Consider the following 23,371-nt stretch of genomic DNA (forward strand, 5'->3'; position numbering starts at 1 on the left):
ATATATATATATATATATATATATATATATATATATATATATATATATATATATATATCACACACACACACACACCTGGGCACAAATTCTCGCGAGAACTTTTTGAGAACTCATCTCTCATGATATGATATCAAAATCTGAACCATCTAAGTGATGCAACATTTTATGAAACCTACAAGACCCACTTTTAGACTGATTAAATACTTTGGTGGGCCACCCAACATCCTTGCGCAGGAACTTTGCAAAAGACTCTCTCATGACATCCGCGCCCTCAACGGCGACTGCGTTCCAATGGATACCGTCCGTCCATTCACAGTGGGCGGTATTCTCAAGCAAACTGTATATATATATATATATATATATATATATATATATATATATATATATATATATATATATATATATATATATGCGGTCAAGCTCATGGGAACTTCCCATGAAGTCGAGCAGTGTGGCCCCACCATGATGTTTGTCGAACATCTACTCCATCATTCAGATGCACCATTCCATGGTAGGACCAGGGATTAAAAATCAAGTCAATCCGTGACTTTTGGGGCCACACCACGTACAAAATTTGAGAGGGGTTACCCACCATTAAAACATTCATAATTATTTTTTGGGCCCACCGAGATGTGGTTCACAAATGCAGCCCATCCATTATGTGTGTCCCACTTGAATGAGTGGTCAGACCAAGTTTCAGATGCATCCAAATTTCAGGTGAGCCCCCACCAAGTGCTTTTATATGTTTTAGGCATGTATTCGCATGATTTTAGATGGTATGACCCACCTAAGTTCCGTATACGGCTGATTTTTTAGATATCCCATAATTGAAAGAGGACCCATGAAATACACGGTGTTGATGTTCCATATACATCATGGTGGGGCCCACACAGCTCGACCTCATGGGAGGTTCCCATGAGCTCGACCATAAAACCTTTTCCAATATATATATACATATATCCGTACACGTGGCAGGCTCATGCCTTCATCCAAACCGTTCAAAGCGAGGAACAATGGAGAAAGGTAGAAGTGGAAAAAAAATATTCTACTGCAGATAATACTTACTGGCCATCGAATGAATAATTAAACCAGAAATAGCCAACGGTCCAAATTCAAAAGAAAATGTCACCTAATAAGGGGTTAGGATTGTGATTTTTAGGAAAAGCGCATTAAAAGTGGCTGTGCGTTTCAATGGTGTGTTTTTTAGGTATACTTGTGCAGAGTGTACAGTGGCTGTACTTGTGGAAAGTATCAATCATTCTTGGGAAAGTTTGATACTCTAGCAGTGTAAATTGTTGATATGCAGGCACTAAGAGATTGTACCTGTCGTATGCACTTAACTCAAATTGAACCGTCCATATCATGTGACCCACTTTAGCGGATTATATGTATTATTTAAGGTGATTCGAATTTTTTTTTTACTAGATGAACGGTGCACATTTAACAAACGATTGAAATGAGAACTGGTTGATTGTCCAGAATAAGCAATAAACAAATACCCATTAGTGAGAGTTTAATTGCCGAATCACGATGACCTATCAATGACAGATTACCATTTGGACAGTTTCCAGGTATACAGTTTCTCAGATCCCTTGTATCAATCATCACACTTGCCAGAGTATAAGTACCCCGCACGGATTCGGTCCTACAGGGAAGCGGATTGGCTGGTGTACCACACACCAGCTATAGAGCTGGATTGGCTGGCGTAGATGAGCGCCGACGCTCCTCCAGCTCCGAGTTGTACCAACGGTTCAAAGGAGGTCAAAGTTACATGTTCCCCACAACTATGTATTTATTATGTCCATACCGTTCATCAATTTCTTAAGATAATTTTTGAGCATTTTGCAAAAAAGTTAATCATATCCGATTCTAAAATGAATCACACCAAAAATAGCAGTTATGATCATGATTTTCACCGTTAAAAAAATCGCAGGGCCCAACATAACATTATTTTCCATCCAATCTGTTAATAAGGTCATGAATACGTGGATGAAGAGATATGAAAGTTCTATGACCCTCGAAAGGGTTTCAATGGTAGACATTCAATCCCCAAAGCAATGGGGTCCAATTGATCTTTGGATATATCTTACTTTTCTGCTCAGGCCTTAAGCCAAATGAATGGACAGTTTGGATATAACAGATACCTCATGATGGGACTCGCCGAGACATCATCGGTATAGCTGGTGTACCACACAACAGATATATAGCTGGTGTAGATACGTGCTAGGCCAAGGGCGCAGGCGAGCGCCGTCACTCCTTGAGCGCCGAGTTGCATGAACAGTTGAAAGGAGATTAAAGTTACGTGGACCACAATGATGTATTTATTATATCCACACCGTTCATCTATTTTTTAAGATTATTTTAGAGCATTAGATGGAAAATGAATCATATCTAATACCCAAATGGACCACACAAAAAATAGCAGCGAGGATAGTGATTTTCCCTATTAAAAAATTTGTAAGGGCCACCATAATGTTTATTTTCCATCCAATCTGTTATTAATGTTAAAAATAAATGGATGAAGAGGAAAAACAAATTTCATATTAATCTGAAACTTCTGTGACCCCATAAGGGTTTCGATGATAGATGTTCAATCCCCCACTGCTTTTTGCAATGTGGTCCAAATGATCTTTAGATCTGTCCTATTTTTCGTCTTAAGCCTTATGACAAGCTCACTTAATGGATGGATGATTTAAATATGACACATACATCATGATGAGACCCACATAGCTCACTGATGTTAATACACCAACTATATATCTGGTGTGTGGTACACCAGCCAATCCACTTCCTAGAACGGTGTAGCCGCACATTGATTTCCTGACTCATGTGCCCACACCCCGGGAAGAGAGGACGGAGATTTTCTGACTCATGGACCCATCAAATGCACGGTGTTGATGTTAGACAAACAGTACTTTAGGCCCACACAACTCAACCTCATGATGAAGTCAACTATGCATTTCCCACGTGTATGTGTGTGTATTGTGAGAACTTTTGGAGAACTCATTTATTAATATATGAGCCAAAAATTAGAAGCATCCACCTCATGCAGCACCCCATGAAACCCTTGAGGCCCGACTTTTACCTTGATTTACGACTCTGCAGGCCATAGCAAGAGAAAATAGTTTTCTCCCTTGGTTCACCTATCTTCCGTAATGGCTCACCAAAGTTTTGAATGGTAAAAAGTTAAGCCTAGGGGCAACATATGGTGCTACATCAGGTGATAGGTTCAGATTTTGGACTTATATCCCCATAAATGAGTTCTCAATAAGTTATCATGAGCACCAATGAGAGCTAGTGTGTAGTGGAGCATTCCTCTTTTATATATATATATATATATATATATATATATATATGGAAAGGTACATGCGCTCAACCACATAGTAACATCTCATAATGTCGAGTGTTTTCAGAGTGTGTGAGCCGTAGAATGGTGAGTCTATTGATCAATGGTGAGATTTACTCGCTGGATAATTTAGATGGAGTGGATTGTAAGTACTTATATTCCAAAGTGACTTGCCATGAAGTCAGATATTCCTCAAAAGAGGAAGACTCACACTAAATTCCAACATTTGTACATTGCACATGTACATGCATTCTATTTCCCCCAATTCCCCTTGCCTCTTTCTTATGCTTTTATACTCAACTCGTCCTCCTCATCCAACGCATGACATTTAAAGGGCTCGTTAGAGACCGCTTCTATCTAATAGGATTTACTATCTCTTTGTTGGCATGCCATCTCTGTCTATGGATACCCTAGCTCAATCTATGCCTTTCCCCTATTAATGGCTCTTTGTCCTCTGTTCAAGGCTCTCAAGCACAATATGTTCAAAACAAATAGATATGTCTGTCTTCTCAGTCTTAAGTTCAATCTCAGTCCAAAAACCAATATTTAATTCTCTCTTTCTTCATATTAAAATAAGAATGTTGATGCGGAAATTTGGTTAACCCTCCCTGGACCTTCGAGTACCTGCACACAGAGAAAACAAAAGAGACCCTGGCTGTAGCAGGGGACCCTTCGATACCTAAGTTAGGTAGGAAATCTGGGTCTACTAGAGAATGGGGTTTTTAGGGTTAGATTATGAGTACCATTCACCACTAGGGACTCTCCTATTTATAGGTGAGAGAAGGAGGTGGTGTGAAAGGAGATCCCCCTATTTAGCAGGGACGTATTGTAGAGGAATTCGGATCCCTGGTGTATCGCAATAATCTTCCGAGATCTTCGGCGAAGATCTCAGACAGACCCGTGTTGTAGTCGTCTCCCTATATTCTCGGCTAGGATCTCGGATGAGTAAGTTTGGTAAGATCTGGACAATCGGTACCTGGTCAGAACTAGTAAAAGCGCGTGGCAAGAAACCGAGGTGGAGAGTCTGAGGTGACATATATGGTTGCTTCTGAAAGCGGCTTGCTCACCTAGAATCTCTTGTGAACCGTGGATAGGCTTTCCCTCGGTACCAAGCGCATGGTCGACCTGCAAACCTACCTTTGTCCGAGTGCAGAGGTCTAGCTCCTTTCCTCAGCAAAATGTAGGTGAAATCCAGCATGACCATCATCTTCATGTTATCGCATAGGACAGGAGTTGTTCTCAAGAGATGATCCAAGCAGTAACTTGAAAATGTATGAGACCATGGAAGAGCTTGACATCTGATGGAAGCAGAGGTACTTCATCTTCTAGCAACCAAGCTCGAGGGGTAGACTATTTCCTTAGTAGGGTGTTGTTTCTTTTTGTCCGTTTAGGGGCTCCTTGGTCATAACATATGTTGTCTGAGCTTAGGTTGTACGCAAGTATCCGACCTGACTGCGAGTGTCTGACTTGACCTTATCTTATTGGTCAGTCCATTTTTACTCGTAAAGAAGCCCCCCTACTTTCGAGCTTACGCAGCAGGCTCGGGAAGTAAGTCGATATTGGTGAGATTGAACTTTCTTGTGCCTAGGATGTCGAGCATGCTCATAATCAATGCTAGATAAGGCAACGTGCATAGGAACCGAAGCGTATCTGCAATCATGACACAACACGCTCGAGGTGGTGTGTCGTGGTTCGAGGTCACGTGTGTTAGTACACTTATTTGCACATATGTTTGTCAATCACGTGACTAGTTGTGTCAAGTAGTCGGATGAGTTCTTAGCAAATGAAGATCGGTGACGCAACTAGATCAGAAGAATTGAAGCCACATTGAAGACAAAAGACTACTTCTACGATCTTAACCTTGCAAATATATGATACTAACCCAAATAGGAAAACCTACTTATGTCATCTATTCAAAGCCAATTCCGAGTTTATAGTTTCTATCATTTAGTCTTGGCTTTAACAAGTCCCAAGTTGGTGAATGATTAAATGGACAAACAGGAAAATATGTCCACTTTCGGTAGGAAGAAGGTGCTACCGAATAGCACCTTTGGTATCACTGAATGGGCTTAAAACAGTCCAGCAAAATTACAACATTAATTCGTGTAACGTCTCAAAAAAATCCGTACAAGGACCCGAGCACCACCTCAGGCAGAAATCACCCAGGACCAAATCCTTTAGAAATTAGGTTAATATTAGCAAGTGCTAAACTAGAGTGCTTATGAAATTAACACTAATCATTTTAAATATGATCTGCAAGACCCAAACTATGCAGTATCATTGACACTACATTACCCTGAAATCTAGAATCCGTCCTTAAACGCAGTTGCTCTCGGGAGCATCTTGAAACTTCGTATCGGACTTGGACCGCACGTCAAAAGTCCGATAACCGCAAAACTATATAGTTATGACCACACGACTGGACTTGACAACCCCCTCGAAAATCAAGTCTTAATTGTGTCTAGAAATGCACAACTTGAGCTCGGAGCGAAGAGTGTGAGAAACGTGAAAATGTTTAAAAATAAAAATCTGAATTTAAGTAATCTGAGTCGCGTCACTTGCGGGCCAAATATAAGATTCAGACCGTCAGAATCTGACCCAAATATACCGTCGGATCAGGAGAAATTCCCACACATGTCGGTGTACTTGTGACCCTGATCGAGTGACCGTGATCGTTAAACTGAAACTGGTCCGCCACAGCTGATCTGTAAATCCGATCGGAACGAAAACTTAGCCTGACCTAGATCCATGGTCAGGGAGCTTAATTCCAACCGCACGTGAAAAAAGGGGCCACCAGAAGTGCTCCGTTGGGCCGAAATAGTCCGTATTTAGATATAACCTAAGTATGCCTTGGCCCTGGGGTCATTCCCATCAAATGTGAGCCTATATAAAGACCTTAAAACCCTCTCTCTCTCACCCCATACGAATTTGAGAAAACCCTAGGAGAGAGAGAAGGGAAAAGAGAGAAAGTGAGAGTGAGAGTTAGAGAATCTTCCTGGGATTCGATCCCGCTACTCCACGCACTCAACCACCATTCCGGTATCGCTATACAGGTGATTCCGATTCCGTTCTTAGGTAAGAAAACCTAACCCTAATCTGTTTTAGGATTTTAGATGATGTAAGTTATGAAATAGCTAACCTAATTCATGTTATAGGTTGCATATCCGCCGTTGACAAAGACTTAGTTTTAAAACTGAGTTCGTTACGAGTCTACCGGTGAAAGGTGCGAACTATAAACATATAGGTTATGGTTTTCAAGGCTTTCAATGTCGGTTAATGATTTATTATTGATGTGGGTGCTATTTCACATGCCAAATGCGATGTTTGTTTCGCGTTTTAGATATATACGAACTATATCAAGTCTAGTGAATTCCATGTATTTGTAGAACGGGTTGTATACGTATGGAATTTGAACGTGTGTTTGCCATGATTAATTGTCGTGTGTTTATGCTAGTTGTATGTATAACAACTCCTTGGCGAAAGGATTTGCCCTAAGACGTGTTATCACCAACATACGTCATGTACCTCAGAATATATAGTCTAAGTGTTTGTAAAAATATCTAAATGAACAAGTGTGTAATATAATGTACTTTATATGGGTGTTGAGAAGAGATTCTCAACTACCTTAACGATGTGTATGATTTCCTCCATGCAACTTATATTCTTTGTTTGTTTTACTTAGGGACTGCATATGTGTGAATTCATGTTTAAGTTAAAATCCATCAAATGCTCACATGCTTATAAGATTGGAATTGTTGATCCATTACTGTTCTGATAAGCTTGTATGATTATCTGTTATAATTGAATGTGTTTGGACTACGGAATAGTCCAGGCAATCGATAACAGGCATTGAATAGGTGGCTGAGGTTGATTTCGCCACATAGGACGTGATTGATGAATCCAAGCCGTACTTGGGATGTCGGCAGTGGTTAGGCCACACGGAGTGCTTACGTACTTCATGTCGATCAACTCAACGTGCGCTCGTACTAGTCGAGCTCGTCAAGTAACTCGATTGACCTGATGTATGTTCACCATGTATAGACGCTACTGCTTGAATCTAAGGTACCAAACTCACCAGTGAAAATCCTTTAAACCTTGGTACCTCGATCTGCTAAGACTCATGAGCCGGGCATGGTGGTATGGGACACCGTGGTCGAGCTGTCGACCTATGCTGGGGTGACGAGCCTCCCCGTAGTGACCAGTAAGCAACACAGACTCGTGAGCCGAATACGGTGGTATGGGACACTGTATTCGAGCTGTCGGCCTACACTGATAAGGTGACGAGCCCTTCGTAGTGACCTTAAGCGTACGCTAAGACTGCATAGAGGCGACGAGCCCTTACGTAGCAACAGGAGTACACTAGGCCTGCACTGATAAGGTGACAAGCCCTTTGCAGCGACCTAGAACTGTAACATCATATGAGATTTACTAGGATTGACGACCATAGAATGGATCATTGTTTGGGAATTGATATAAGGGAGGTACTTTAGCTTTCCAATCCTGCTGTATGAAAAGGACTAATAAGAACTTGGTAATCACGTTCATGCACCGCACTGCATGTGTTGTTTGGCGTTGGGCAGAGCACTGAGGAAGTGACTGATATGCACGACCGTTAGATGAAGATCGCAGAGAGAGTGCAGGCGAGGGCATGCATCATTTATACATACCATTCTTGCATTAACCAGAGTACTTAGGAATGTTTGATTGTATTGTCTTATCATTACTGCTTGACTGAATTGATAACATGTTAACATTTGCTTTATTGTTCCACTGAGTTGATCACTCACTCCCACGTTACGGGACGGTGTTGTACACATCAACCAGACTCTGTCTTAGATGCAGATGGAGACCCGACTGATGAGGCGGAGGTGGACTTCGTAGATGATGAGGATGCCTTCTCCTATATGCAGTATTCTGGCAGGTTTACCTAGACCGTTCTGATCGGCGGGGCTTTAGGGTTATACTCGTAGTGGACTATTACATTTTGACATTTTGTAATTTGAAACAATACATGTAATTATTGACCTGGCAATGCATACATACTTTGGGGACCTAAACTAGTTTATCAAGTTATACCTATTTGTTTTAGTCTTTCGCTTGCATATTACAACTGTCCCTGGATTACGTTTTGTTGATTTAGCTTAATCTTATTCATGTTTTATGCACTAATACAGACAACATTTAATCATCATTAAATATGTTGCATAAGTGATGTGTTGGAACTCGGGAGTTGGACTTTTACTCGACTCCCGATTTTTAGGGCGTTATAATTCGGTGTCACTGACTGGATGTTTCAGTGACATCGACTGCCATAAACGAACAAAGTTCAGTGACACCGAAGGGGACCTTTTTCATTCAGCAACTTGGGGAATTAATTCGATACTACCAAAAGATATTTCAGTACCTGTTGAGGGTCAAATATTACATATCAGACCCTAGTTATTACCTGGATTTATGAACATGATACTGTTTAATGCCCTATTTTAATCGTGTTTGTGTTACAAAGTGGATTTATAAGCGTGGACTGAAAAGGATACTAAAAGCATGGAATTTACGCTCTGAAGTCACGAAGGCAAGGGATGGACTTCAGGGAACCAAGATCGAAGAAATTACATGCCAGAGATTCAAGAAAATTAGGCCACTCACATTAAACGAGCCCGAAATTGGTCCAGAATGTAAGATCACATGGTTCCAACCATCCATTCGGCTCAAAACTTCATACATGGAATGGGGGCCATAAATTAACCGTACATGTAAAATTTCAGCCGTTAAATACCTCTGGAAGTGGCCCAATGGACAGATCAGCCCCTTAATTCCTTAAGTGGGGCCCACCTGATCTCTGGATATGCCTCAGCTTTGGACTCAACGGCTTAAATGGGGATACAAACTAAATGGATGTATTGGATTGCTCGAAAAAATCACAGTGTATCCCACATGTGCATCGTGCATGCACATGCGCACGTGCACTAGCCATGCACCAAATATCACAAAGTCGGTCAGTACACGCTGACCGACTCCAATTTTCAAAATATAAAAGGCCATCCAGCATCTTTACTCACAGAGGCCGTTTTTGGCAAGTGGGTCCCACCTATATCATATTTTGATGATTTGGACCGTTCAACATGTCCAGAAGGGGGGTGTGACCATCACCTAGCTGCCCTTTTTAGCCCATACACGTGTACGCATGTGAATCGTCAGAAAATGGAAGATGAACGGCAAATTGAGTTAGTACAGTGGACCACACAAGAACCTACTAAAACTACTCCTTCTCGACTGGTTTTTCGCCAGGATTTCTATGGATGGGGTGGATTTCTTCATAGACATAAAGGTGGGGCCCACCGATCATCGCAGTAGCGGTCTGTAAACTCTGTTTCACAAACAGAGCCTGCGGATGAATCTTGTGGGCCACCACCGTGCTTCATCGGTCGGATCTGGACCATCCATCTGAAGCCCACGCTCCCTATCATCCAAGCCTAGATGACGGAATTGCAGGAATAAATAAAGATTGGATTTCAACCATCCAAACGGAGGACGGACGGTAGCACAAAAGATTGTGTGGACCACACCAAAACAGAAGAAAAATGGTCATGTCCGACCGTTTTTCCGTGCTGATCTTAGTGAACGGAGTGGATTTTTTTATCAGAGATCGTATGTGGGGGCCACCAATACATTAGCGTAAGGAGTTACGTAGGTAACCGACTTTCCACTTTCACAGTTTGTTGCGTAAAAAAATTTCCGCAGGAGATCTCCACCGCCTCTACACCCAGCTGTCCATCCTCCATCAGCCTATAAAAGAAAGAGATGTCAGAGAGGTGATGGATTCAGTCCTGAGAAGAAAGAGAGAAAATGAGCTCGGTTGTGGACGTGAAGGTGAATCCAAGCTTGGACGTGTGATCAGCCATGAACAACGTGGAGTTTTCTCCCTCTTTCTTCTAGTCTTTTTCTTCCTTTCCCTTTTATGTTTTTAAGATATTTTAGCTAGATCATGTCTGGCTAAACCTCTTAGTTAGGGCTAAGAGGTGAAGCTTGTAGCGTGATGGGAGAATTTATGTGTGTGCCTTTTGTTTAGATTGAATGGATTTTGATTTAATTTTATTATGGGAATATTTTTAGTTTTTAATGGTCTGTTGTGACTGAAATTACAATGGGTCTGCGATGGCTTTGAGCATGTTCCTTCCTTATATGTTTATGACATCAGGAAGCCCTGTTGTTCACCATCGTCTCTTGGGCATGTTAGGATGATGGTACCCTTCCTAACCTTCATAGCATGTTGATTGGTTGGTAATTACTTTAATTTTGTTATTTGCTTTGTCTTCTGGGCATGGTTTGGTGATGGAATCCATTCTACTTCATATACTTTTCATCTCTTTAAAATTATATCAGAGGAAGTTCAGTTTAATTTCCATGATTTTTGAAGCAGGCATAAGATCTCCCTGATCTATACAAGTGGATCCTCTGAATCCCTAGTTTCTTATCTCTGATTTCTCTTAAGTTTTACATTAATCTCTCACCATTATTCATCAATTTATAATTGATTTAGATTTCATCTTAGGCTAGTTCTATTTCTACCTAGTTTCAGATTACGTACAAGTATCAGTCCCTTGGGATTCAACCTCGGTCTCACCGAGTTTATTACTACATCACAACCCTATACTTGGGGAGTGAACAGTACCACCGAAGCAAGTTCAGTGATACCGAAGTTGGCTTTAGTAGCACCATAAACTAGCCATTTTCTATCCGTTGGAACTTTCTACCTATAAAAGCGGCTTATAGAAACTTACAAAATTTGTGAAAATAGGCATCATAGAGTCTCTAGTGTATCCCAAGCTTATCTTAGCCCATTTAAACTCTATCCATACGAGTTTCATGCTCTCTTCATTGTGATCTTTCACTCTTATGAGCATTCAAAGCTCTTATTAATGAAGAACATAAACTTGTGCCTTCTCTAGAGTACAAAGACCAAACCAATAGGAAAACCCTTTGTCTTTTGATACTCTAGAGCATCGATAGGTTGAATCCCTTAGGAAATCCACTCATTATCCTAGATAGGAGATTCAACCAACTCCCATTACCTTGATCACATTTATAGGTACATCTTATGCATGGTTCTTGATCGTGAAGCCAAACCAATAGGTAAATTCGACCTATGCGATCGGGGGAGCACCAGGAAGCTGATTGAAGCATGAGAGTGCGAAGATTAAGCATCCCAAGATGAGGTACAAAAGAGAACTCTATCCAACAAGTAAGTGTCATAGTTAAGAGTTCAAAGTTTAGTCTCTTTCCTCGTGTGAGATTAAGGCTAAGAGTTTACTATCAACAAACTCGTTTAGGTTCCTTATGTGGGACCTTGGCTGGTGGGCCTAAACGTAGGTGCCTTGTGTGGGACCTTGGCCGGTGGGCCTAAACGTAGGTGCCTTGTGTGAGACCATGGCCAGTGGACCTAAATGGAGGTGCCTTGTGTGGGACCTTGGCCAGTGGGCCTAAACGGAGGTGCCTAGTGTGGGACCTTGGCCGATGGGCCTAAATGTGGGTTCTTAGTGTACAACCTTTGCTCTTGCAGAGAGCATAAATTGGTGTCCTTATTGTAGGACTATAAAGGTTATTGTTAAGCTTGTTTTAAAACCATTAACAGTGAAATCCGGTGCACTCTGGGATTAAGTATGGATGCCAAGAGTGGAGTAGACACGTAGCCGAACCACTACAAATGCTTGTGTTTGGAATTGTCATTTGCGCATTTGTTTAATCATGCTTATATATGCTTGAACATTTTAACTTCTCATACATGATTGAATGAATGCTATGAATTGATAGGAAGCACATTCCACACACAAGCTCACAACACTAAGCTAGTTGTTGTATCCGCATATCTTTAATGGCCTTTTTGATTGAAACCTCTAACTGGCTTGGAAGCTGTTAGAGTTATATTGTCTTACTTACTTTAAACTGAATGATTATTTAAGTTAGGCAATCAGGACTTTAAATACGCGAAAATATTTGAAAAGTCCTATTCACCCTCCTCTAGGACCTTAACTTAGATTCTTTCTTCAGTATCAGTGGTATAAATTACAATTTCAATTGGTATCAGAGCGAGGTTCCTTTGAAAAAGGTTTAACAACCTGGAAGAAGATCTTGACTGAAGAAAGAATTATGGGCAAAGGAGAGGGACCATCCGTCTCACGACCACCCGTCTTTAATGGTACAAATTATGCGTACTGGAAGGCCAGAATGATATTTTTTCTCCAGGCCTTAGATGATGATGTATGGGAGATGGTCGAAAAAGGATATAGTGCACCTACAGAATAAATTGTTCTTGAGGATGGCACAACAATCACCAAATCAAAACCAAAGGCCAACTGGACCTAGTATGACAAAGAGATGAGGATGTTTGAAGCCAAAGCCATGAATACAATTTGCTGTGGAATTTCACAGGAAGTATTTCATCAAATAAGCATGTGTGCAAACTCTAAGGTAGCATGTGAGTTATTGGAAATTACCCATGAAGGAACAAACACGGTAAAAATGTCAAGGCTTCAACTCCTAACATCTCAGTTTGAACACATAAAGATGGAAGAAGAGATGTTCATAGAGTTTTTCACAAGACTAAATTGTATATATAACTTCGTGGGTAGACTTGGAGAAAGAATTCTGGTACCCAAAATATGTATGAAAATTCTGAGATCCCTACTGGAACGTTTTAACTCCAAGGTCACCACCATTGAAGAGTGTAGGAATATAGAAGAAATGAAAGTAGAAGAACCAGTAGGTTCCCTACAGACTTTTGAACTATACTTCAAACCACCACAAAATTCAAAAATATTGTTCTCCAAAACCTCTAACACCATTAATACAATAGAGGAAGAAGATAGTGAGAATGAAGATGGAGATGAGGAAGTTGCTCTCTTAGCTAAAAAAAATTAAAAGATTCTTTAATAGGAATCGTGGAAGACCGTACAACAACAAGGGAGCCCAATCAAACCATAAGCGCCAAACTGAAAAATTTAACAAGTCCAAAGAGCTTTAATGCTACAATTGTAAAAAGTTTGGTCACATCTCCACGGAATGTCCTACAAAGAAGTCCAAAGGAAAAGCTATGGCAACCACTTAGGATGACACTGACGACTCAAATTTAGATTCAGATGAGTCAAGTACTGATAGAGACATAAAATCACTGAAGATTCTCATGGCCTCCACCACTACAGTCATTATCAAAAATTTGGATGAAGAAGATGAACTTGATCTTGAGAAAATTAAAAAAGGGAGAGGAACTAGACTTAGAAGCATAACTTTCGATAATCTGATCAAAAAAATTGAACTTCTAGAATTAAAAGTTGAAAAATTAAAAAGAAAAAACAAGAAACTAAAAATGGAAGTAAAACATTCTGATCAAAAAGCAGAACTAACCCGAAAATTTACTTAAAGCAATGAAAAATTTGAGAAACTTCTAGGAATGGGAAGAAAATTCAAAAATATAACAGGCCTAGGATATGAATCGGAATCCTCTTCTACCTCATCAATGATGACAAATTCAACTACTCCAAATCAGAAAGATCTAGTTAAATGCCATTACTGTGGAAAGATAGGACACTACAAATGAGAATGTCTTATGGTAAAGAAATCTGATGTTACTTCCAAGACAAACCACAAAGTTACATCCAAATCATTTGAAAGTCACTCAGAGAAATATTCTTCTAGCTCAAAAAAAATGATTACCAAATGGATAACAAAAAACAAACACAAATGCCCTAGAAATGACTCAGGCCCTTGTAACATCCGGTCCATGTAAATCAACAAGTTACCTCGACCCATCTTTTGATATATTTAATAATGGGTCAAGTAAAGGGGAGCCATAAAATAATAATAATAATAATAATAATAATAATTTAAAAAAATGATTGGTCAAGAAATAAATTTAGTTTGGTTAAAATTGATCTGAGCTCTCAAAAGCATATTACTTTTGAATCAATTCACAAAAATTCTTGACTAATAATTTCTTCATGGAGTTTGATAAAAATGCTTCAAAACTCCACATATATCAAGTATCATACATAACTTTTAAAATACTCATGAATATTATGATACTTATCTTGAACTAGAAAAGGTTGATACACATACTGCAATTAAATATTTATTACCTATTGATCAACCATCTCCTATGAATGGTTATTAGTTCATTTTGATCTAAAAGATAAATCTGAGGATTCTTGGCCTCTAAACATTTTGAATATTCCATAGATGGATTTCACACTCTCAACCATACCATGGAATCCTATTTTAAATTATGCATAGTAGGAAAATCAGTTTTAAAGATCCTTTTGAGTTCTAGGAACACTTCGATAACACCGAACTTACTTTCGGTGCTACCAAAATCAAGTCGCGTCAAGTTATTTAAATCCTTCATTGCTCAGTTCTGCTTAGACTATCTCTTATTTCTTCCAAAGTTCGGTTGAAGGATTGTGGAGCCAAAATTAGCAAAATCTAAGGTATCTCCTAGTGCTTTCTCTTTACATCTCAAAAACTAGGACCATTTGACTTAGGTTTATCTTCTCTTAATAGGTCCTTATCATTCCACTTCATTTTCCATAAAATGGAGTCATCTTTGTTTAGAGAAAAATCGATCCGAGAAGAAACATGACATTAAAGAATCAATCACATCTAAGCATAAACTCAGCATTCCAAAACGAGGACGATCATCTAGCTAAACCTATAGACCCTCGTCTTCCTAAAACCCTAATCCCTTTAGGCACATTACTACATTTTTTTTTATGTGTGCAAAAATTATGGATGAAAGTTGTCTTGAAAAATTCAAGGTTCAAGAGATTTCCTCTCTCCAAAGATGCCTATACTTTGAGACCAATAAATGAAATCTTGGCCTTATTAATATTGTCCCATTACACACTATCCGGGGGGGGGGGTTAAATTGGACTGTGATGGTGGAATAGTTAAATCACTCTATACCGCATATCAACTCTTACAAGGATACCATTGTGTTCCAAAACAACCTATTGAATTACAAATACACAGAATCAAAAGTGGTTATTTTGAAAGGAACTCACTATATGATCTATATATACTTAATTGAAAATTTTGTAATTATAACCTGATTCGCTGATTCGGTCAGGGGATACAAGCATCTTTTCAGATTAGTTATTATTTTTATACTTATTGTTTTAATTTATTATTTCAGCACGACATGGTCAAGATCAAGGGAAAGGAAGATGCGAAAGGAGAAACCACATCTAGAAAAATTAGAACCCATACTCCCTATTCGCATTCTACTGCCAAGACAAATGAATTTACCTTTGACCGATTTGTTAAATCCAGTCTCATAGAGCCATACGGGATAGACATTTATCTGGGATTAATGGGGTGGGATAACGTTCTTTATTTAGGGAGAGAAATATAATATGACCTTATTTATCAATTCTTGAATTCTTGTCATAATGTTTAAGATGATCCTCCATCAATCGACATCAACTACATGAATCAAACCAAGGAGATCACTCCTTTGATGTTGGTACAGCTTCCGAATCTTCCAGTCACACATACCTCACCAACTGATCATTGTTTAAATGATCCAAGTGTCTGGAAAGAAGTGACCAGAACACTATGTGGTGACTTAATGATACCCAGAAACAAAGGAAACTACCTGTCTTCATTGCATCTGGAATCTACCACAAAAGTGCTTCACAAGATACTGAGTACTAATGCATATCCTTGTGAAGTTTTTGGAGATAATCTCCCACAGTTGTTCTAAATACCCCATGTAATATCTATCAGAGAACTGAATTATGTCTACCCACTCTAATTTTGAAACAATTAATTCAAGTTGTCAAAGGTATTCACCACACAAGTATTCCCTTTCCAAGCGTCATCTGCAAACTTTCAAAGTTTCTCACTATGCCACCTACTTGTGATACAATATATCCTGCCGTATACCTTACCAAGAAAACACTACTAAAAGCACTTAAAGATAATCATGAATGCAAGGGTAAGGAAGAAGTTCAAGACACTCCCATGACCACTGGCTAGGACTCTTGTCGCACCCCAGTACCTGCACCAAGTCCACTATCTGTCAATACTAAGCGCCTCTTTCGCCAGAACGATCCAGCTCGTCAACTTTTTAAAGGGCAATCAAATATAGAAGCTCATCTCCGACAGTGCGAAAATCGACTCTCTGAGATTGAACCGCGTCTTTTCACTCTTCAACATACTGGGGAGCACATCATTGAATTGCTTCTGACTCGCAGTTCTTATATCCCTCCATATGAGGGTGGATCATCCAAATGAATTTTACTGTGTTATTGCTAAATCATAATACTTTTTCTTTTTGGATATTTATGCCCTTAAGGGCTTGTTGGTTTTTGGATGGTGGTTTATTCTACCCAATCTTGGGGTAGTAATTTTGAAGAATTTATGGTATTATCTTTTCTGCTCATGTTAGAAACTCCTTTTATGGTTTTATTTTCTATCTAACATATGATTTGACTGCTTATAATGATATATTTCTTTGTTTAGATGATGGTCTTTATGCTTATATCATTATATATTTATCCTATTCTCTTACCCTCTCGATTATCATCTCAATGTTATTGGATTACTCATTGGTAAATCCTTTGCCAATAACTGACAAAAATGGGGAGAAGAAACCTACCCACCAAAAGAATGTCTGTTTTATGCTGAAATTGCTTTTTCCCTTGTTACAGGTTATTCTTGGAAGACACTAAGGGGGAGCAGCATGATTTTGTGTTACATGTCAACTCTTGAGTTGTAAATTTCACTTTTGATATGTAATCTTTTATTATTTTGATATGTCATTGGTATGGACCATGACATGGTCGTAGGTTAGGTTATTTTTTGTCACATAATTGACAAAGGGAGAGATTGTTAGTGCACTTATTTGCACACGTGTTTGTTAATCACGTGACTAGTTGTGTCAAGTAGTCAGACAAGTTCTTAGCAAATGAAGACCAGCGACGCAACTGGATCAGAAGCATTGAAGCCACATTGAAGACAAAGGACTGCTTCTACCATCTTAACCTTGCAAATGGATGATCCCAACCCAAATAGGAAAACCTACTTAAGTCATCTATTCAAAGCAATTTTGAGTTCATAGTTTTTATCCTTTAGTCTTGGCTTTAGCAAGTCCCAAGTTGGTGAATGATTAAATGGACAAAAAAGGAAATCTTTCCACTTTCAGTAGGAAGAAGGTGCTACCGCATAGCACCTTGGGAATCACCGAAGGGGCTCAAAACAATCCAGTAAGATTACAACGTTAATTCAGTGACACCGACGAACAAATTTCGGTGCCACCGAAAGGGACCTTTTTCATTCAACAACTTGAGGAATTAATTCAGTACTACTGAAAGATATTTTGGTACCACCGAAGTAAGTTCGGTGATACCGAAGTTGGCTTCAGTAGAACTGTAAACTAGACATTTTCTATCCGTTGGAACTTTTTATCTATAAAAGTGGCTTGTAGAAACTTACAAAATTGGTGAAAATAGGCATCATAGAGTCTCTAGTGTATCCCAAGCTTATCTTAGCCCATTTAAACTCTATCCATACGAGTTTCATGCTCTCTTCATTGTGATCTTTCACTCTTATGAGCATTCAAAGCTCCTATTAATGAAGAACATGAACTCGTGCCTTCTCTAGAGTACAAAGACCAAACCAATTGGAAAACCCTTTATCTTTTGATACTCTAGAGCATCGATAGGTTGAATCCCTTAGGAAATCCACTCATTATCCTAGATAGGAGATTCAACCAACTCCCATTACCTTGGTCACGTTTATATGTACATCTTATGCATGGTTCTTGATCGTGAAGCCAAACCAACAGGTAAATCTAAGCTACGCGATCAGGGGAGCACCGGGAAGTTGATTCAAGCATGAGAGTGCGAAGATCAAGCATCCTAAGACGAGGTACAAAAGAGAACTATATCCGATAAATAAGTGTCATGGTTAAAAGTTCAAAGTTTAGTCTCTTTCCTCGTGTATGATTGAAGCTAAGAGTTTGCTATCAACAAACTCGTTTAGGTTCCTTGTGTGAGACCTTGTCCGGTGGGCCTAAACATGAGTTCTTAGTGTAGGACCTTTGCTCTTGCAGGGAGCATACATTGGTGTCCTTAGTGTAGAACTATAAAGGTTATTGGTGAACCTGTTTTAAAACCATTAATAGTGAAATCCGATTCACTCTGGGATTGGGTGTGGATGCCGGGAGTGGAGTAGGCACATAGCCGAACCACTCTAAATGCTTGTGTTTGGAACTGTTGATGTTTTATTTAAACCAACACGATTTAAATGATTTTTAAACTCGCAAGTATACGAATCAGATGCAGATACGGTACGTATTACGAGATCGTTCCCACGAGGACTGGTCGTCACAATTCAAATCTATGATTCTCCTTAACTAATCCAACAAATAATGGAATGAATTACTAAGCACAATTTTATGAAAAACAATTAATTAAGAACAGGGAAGAAAATTTCAATCAGAGAGAGAGCACTAGGACTTTCGAATCCACCCCTAATTATTCTAACCTTGTTTTGTCTGTTGATTCACCTTGATCTAGATTGATACCACTTATACAGAGAAAGCACAATCTGTGTCCTTAATCGGGCATACAAACTGTCTAATTCCTTTAAGCAATGCCATGAATGACATATCCCGTATCCTTGGTCGGGTACATGGAATGTACATTCATTAAAGCACCATGTTTCTTCCTCTATAGGAAACTTGTTCTTGATCAGACACAAGTACCTATAATAAGCATCCAAACAACATCCATATATATACTTTAATCAAGTTCATAGATGGAGAAGTATAGAATTTAAACCCATAAAGCCCACTTAAAGAAAGAAACAAATTAATTGAAATTCAAAGTAAATCAACCAATACAAGAGCTAATCAAATTAGGGGCTTCATCTCAGCCCTAGCTGAGAGATTAGTGACCCATAAAATCCATAAAAAAAATATTAAATAAAATTCATAAAAGAAACGTCAAACCAAACAATCTCTTTCTCTCTTCTTTCTTCTCTTTCTTCTCTTTCTTCTCTCCCTTGCTCCAGATCTGAAATCCCCTGGTTCTGAATGCCTTTCCCACGTCCAAAACTCCCCTTTTATAGCTGTTGGATGGCTGGGGTCGGTGGCAGAGTCGTAGAAGGACTCGGAGTACAAATTTTCGCAGCTGTGATCGGTGGGCCCCACAGAGGTATTTTATGGAAAATCCACCCCGTCCATTGGATTCAGAACGAAATTTCAGTCAAGCATGGGTGGTTTTGAAGGTCCATTAGTGCGGCCCAGAGAAGAAAATACAAAAAGATCAGTTTTGAACGTCCCGGGGCAGTCTACTTTTGGCCTCTGCACTGCACACGTGTGTACGCATGGGCGAGGAATATCAACATAGTTTTGAAGCTCTCGACGCCCTCTACACGATGGACGGATCAGATCTTCCATCTGATCGAAGATGGTGGGCCACAACCGCCCGGAAGTCAGTTTTTTCGCGGACGTGCGTAAGCCTTCGCACGTCCGGCGCTGCGATGCTCGGTGGGCCCCACATAAGCTTTTTCGGGGAAATCCACCCCGTCCATTGGATAGAGGACGAGATTTCGTTCAAATATGGATGGTTTTGAATTTGCGTGGACGCAGCCCAGAGAAGAAATCAGAACAAAATCAGTTTTGAACGTCACAAGACGGCCTGTTTGTGGCCTCTGTATCACGCACGTGTGCACGCATGAGCATAAACGGAAAACATGGTTTTGTAGATATTGAGCCCTTCTACACGATGAACGGTTTAGATTATCCGTACGTGCTACCGGTGGGGCCCACAGCGGTCCATAAAAAATGGATTTCCGTCCGTTACGCGCGCTGAAACGGAAATCTCCGTTTTTGAAATAAGAAAGTCGGGTCAGCGCTGCTGACCGACTTTAGTCCGTTCGGTGCTCAAGCAGTGCACATGTGCACTGTGTACACACGCTATAGATATAGGTCCACTGTGATGATTTCGAGAAATCCGCACCGTCTATCCTTTTTCTCATATTATTTCCACCGTCAGGACCAAAATTGATGTATATCCAGATATCCAGCGGGCCCCACTTAATGAATTAAGGGGCTGATCTGGCCGTTAGACCACTTCCCGAGCTCTTCAATGGCTGAAATTTAATATGTACGGTTAATTTACGGCCCTCATCCCATGTATGAAGTTTCGAACTGATCGGATAGCTGGAACCATGTGATCTTGCATTCTGGACCCTTTTCGGGCCCCTTTGGCTTACTTTCCTCAGATCTCAGGCGTGTAAAATCTTCATTATTGATTCCCTGGAGTCCATCCCGTGCTCTGGAGACTTTGGATCATGAAATCCATGCCTTTAACATCAATTTTCAATTAACGCTCCTGACTTCATTCTGTAACAAAAATACAATTAAAATACTCTATTAAGCATTTTCATATACGTAAAATCTGGTAATTACTGGGGTCTGATATGCAATATTTGACCCTGATCACAACCCCCAACCAGCATTTTGCTAGTCCCGAGCAAAGTATGCGAAAAATAATTTTAGAAATAAAAGATGATTCCTGTAACTCAAGTAACTTGTGAACATAGATGAGATGTGAAAATTCTAAGATTCATGAATGGTAAGTAGAATTTTCTCATGAAATCAAGCTCACAATAAACTTCATAATCGAGTTCAACATATTAATCCATTAATTAGAACATTTCTGAACATCGAGCTCCATGAATGTAAAGTGTAATCTCGACTTACAAACATTAAGAGATCCAATTGTCAATCTCATGATATCATTGGTAATTCGTGACAACCAAGTTTGAAACCAACACTTATCTCACAGATTAATTTTTAATTTTACCAGCCTTTGATTTTCTTTATGAGCAGTAACGCAAATGAGGGGAATCAAGTTCTTACCTATAGGGAGCAAACCTATGGCGAAAACTCGTCGCCTCATTTTTTATAAGTCAACTATGGAGAATCAAATCTATAGCTATAGGGAGCAAACCTATGGTGAAGATTATGTGACTTAGCCTTTTAATTCTTCTTTTTACCAAGTTAATCATTCAGTTATTGAACCGAAAGCTTAATGTGTAAGCGAGATGTGATATGTGAAATCATGACTCAATCAATGTTTACAATGTCTAATCATGGATTAACAAATCAAAATGGACTGTGAAATCAAGCAGATGGCCGAATCCAAGAGTCATTAGTTACCAACATCATGTATCTTATAATGGTAAAATCACAACTATCCTTCAAAATCACTTTGAATTTAATAGAAATTCCAGAAAAAATTTTAAAATTTTCACAAATTTTGCTCAAGACCAAGAAAATACTGATTAGGTAACCTAATCTCCCACCCCCAACCTAAAATCTACATTGTCCTCAATGTAAAAGAAATAATCATGCGATGCACATGGAACAACGAATAATAAAAGAGGAATGAGGGAAAGATAGTACCTGGACGGAGAATCAAGAGGCTTCCCAAAATTATCAATGTAAGAGCAAGTTAGGGCAAGAGAGAAATTAACAGAAGCAAAAATAACAAAAAGAAAAAGAAAAGAAGATCCTACCTATACCACTTTCGCAGGTGCTCTCGATTGCATTTAGCGCATGCAACAAGCCTTTAAACCCCTAGGTTACCCCTAGTGGACGAGTTGTAGTCTCGTGAGGGTTTGCAGTAATGTTACCCACAAACATTGAAGTAACTAACTAAGAAAAAGGAAAATGAATGCAATAAAAAGCAATACAATAAAGCAAAAGGCCGGGTTGCCTCCCATGAGCGCTAAGTTTAACGTCTTCAGCCAGACAAGAACGGACCATGAATGAAATAATCTTTATAACCAGGGTCCGCCAAAGAAATTACCTCAACACTTTCATTAACCGATCCTAGACAAGTGATGTGAGTTCCCATGAACTGTGCTATCTGAAATAAGGCAACTGACACTGTCGTCAAATAATTTAAGGACTTCTGCTCGAACGACTTCTTCTATGTTAGGATCACGCTTCCTTTGCATGTTATGCGATATTACCACAGCATGATCCATCCATGCAGGGGGGCATACTCCCTGGATTTTTTCTATCTTCCGTTCAATTGCTGCCTTATATGCTCTAAGAACATTAAGCAGCCTGCTCGCCTTTGTCTTCTCAGAGTTACAAACTGTGCTGTCAGGAAGAGTCTCAGAGGGATGAAGAGGTTCCACTTTCGCTCTCCATTTTTCAGTCTCCAATATAGGAGTGGAGTTGAGCAATGCATTGACTTCATGGATGGGACTATCAATGTCAAAATCCATGCCCGATTGTGTTAAGCAGGTCTCAAGAGGATCTTCAAAAGATGTACGGAAGGAGTCCTGCACAAGGCTCTCGATCATGTCCACTTCAAATATGTCATCCAAATCTGAGGGTTATTGTCCTGCATTAAAAACATTGAGTTTAATATTCATGTTACCAAAGGACAATTTCATAACTCCATTCCTGCAATTGATAATAGCATTAGATGTGGCCAAAAATGGACGACCCAAAATGACTGGGATCTGACTATGAAGATTCTGGACAGGCTGAGTATCTATAACTATGAAATCCACTGGAAAATAAAATTTATCAACCTGGATTAACACATCTTCAATAACACCCCGGGGCACCTTGACAGATCTATCGGCTAGTTGTAATGTTACCTTAGTCGGTTTCAACTCCCCAAGTCCTAGCTGCTCATAAACCGAATATGGTAACAAATTGACACTCGCCCCTAAATCAAGTAATGCCTTCCCGATCTTATGATCTCCTATGCCGCAAGAAATGGTGGGAGCTCCTGGATCCCTAAATTTAGGAGGGGTGTTATGTTGAATCATGGAGCTGAGCGCTCTGCAAGGAAGACTTTCTTATGAACATTCTGCTTACGCTTTTGAGTGCATAAATCTTTAAGAAACTTAGCGTAAGCAGGGACTTGCTTGATAGCGTCAAGCAACGGGATGTTGACTTGCACTTTTTGAAACACATCCAAGATTTCATCAAAGTTA

This window comes from Magnolia sinica, chromosome 14, assembly GCF_029962835.1.
Source record: "Magnolia sinica isolate HGM2019 chromosome 14, MsV1, whole genome shotgun sequence".
NCBI lineage: Eukaryota > Viridiplantae > Streptophyta > Magnoliopsida > Magnoliales > Magnoliaceae > Magnolia > Magnolia sinica.